The sequence below is a fragment of the Pongo pygmaeus genome, chromosome 12 (assembly GCF_028885625.2).
Source record: "Pongo pygmaeus isolate AG05252 chromosome 12, NHGRI_mPonPyg2-v2.0_pri, whole genome shotgun sequence".
NCBI lineage: Eukaryota > Metazoa > Chordata > Mammalia > Primates > Hominidae > Pongo > Pongo pygmaeus.
The window spans coordinates 50,529,860-50,530,882 of NC_072385.2; the positions used below are offsets into that span (position 1 = coordinate 50,529,860).

A 1,023-nucleotide genomic window follows, 5' to 3' on the forward strand; every position below is an offset into this window, starting at 1 on the left:
TCCATAAGGGTCTATAGTTCAAGCTAGAGCATTAAAAAGGTTATGTAGCAAACATCCTCTACCCATTTTCTAATTTTCCACTTCAAAGCTATGGAGAAAAAGTGTCACTATTAATTGCATTTTAAGTTTGTATTTAAAATGTAGGATGAGACGTTAAAAAGAAAGAATAGGATTTAATCTTCAATGCAATTAATACAATTTGCAATCAATGCAATTAATGCAATTTGCCTGATACATGATACCTTTTTCTTTTATTATTTTTAAATTAACATTATATGAAAATAGCCATTTTTGAAGGCAGGTAAGGTTATGTTCTTATTTAAAAATGAAGAAAAATACTTTTTTAGTATTTTTAACTGATAAGAACAGATACTACACTTGATCTTAGCCAAAGGGCATAGATATTTAGGTATATTCTTATTTTTTTTAATCAAACTCTTACTGTTTGATTGACAGTGCGTTCTTCTCTTCTAAAGTTGTATTACCATTACCACTCATATACTTCATCTTCCCTTTTAGCCCTAATACAGAGCTTCATTTTTTAACTTAACCTGGTAAACAAGCCTAATAACATTCAATGTTATATTATGACTGTTCTAAAAGCCAAATTAACCATTTAATTATAGGTAGTACTAATACAAGTGTAGACTATGATAAAATGATGAGTTATATTGTACATAGGCTCCATTTTTAGTTTGTACTTAAATTTGCATTACATCAAATTGGTTAAAAAATATTTTAAAGTAAGCAATATTAACTACATGCTACCAGTGCAGGTGATGTTTTCTTTTTCATTTAAATTATTTCTTTGGTTAGGACACTTGGCTGAGAGGAATAAAATATCTCATTAAAAGTGGATTAATCAATAATATGTGCAATTTGGCCCTTACAGTATGTCTGTAGGTAGGTGGTTCTAGGTTATTTTCAACTTTCTACCTACAGTGTATCAATAACAGCTCTCTTTGTTCATAGTACAGCTGCAGAAACACCCATCAAATCCACACAAGGCATCCTCTAAGTCAT

General features: G+C 29.7%; 1 pseudogene; it reads right to left on the reverse strand.

The window, feature by feature from the left end:
* Window positions 1-301: 301 nt before the first annotated feature.
* Window positions 302-405, reverse strand: LOC129031027 (U2 spliceosomal RNA; annotated as a pseudogene).
* Between the last annotated feature and the right edge of the window lie 618 nt (window positions 406-1,023).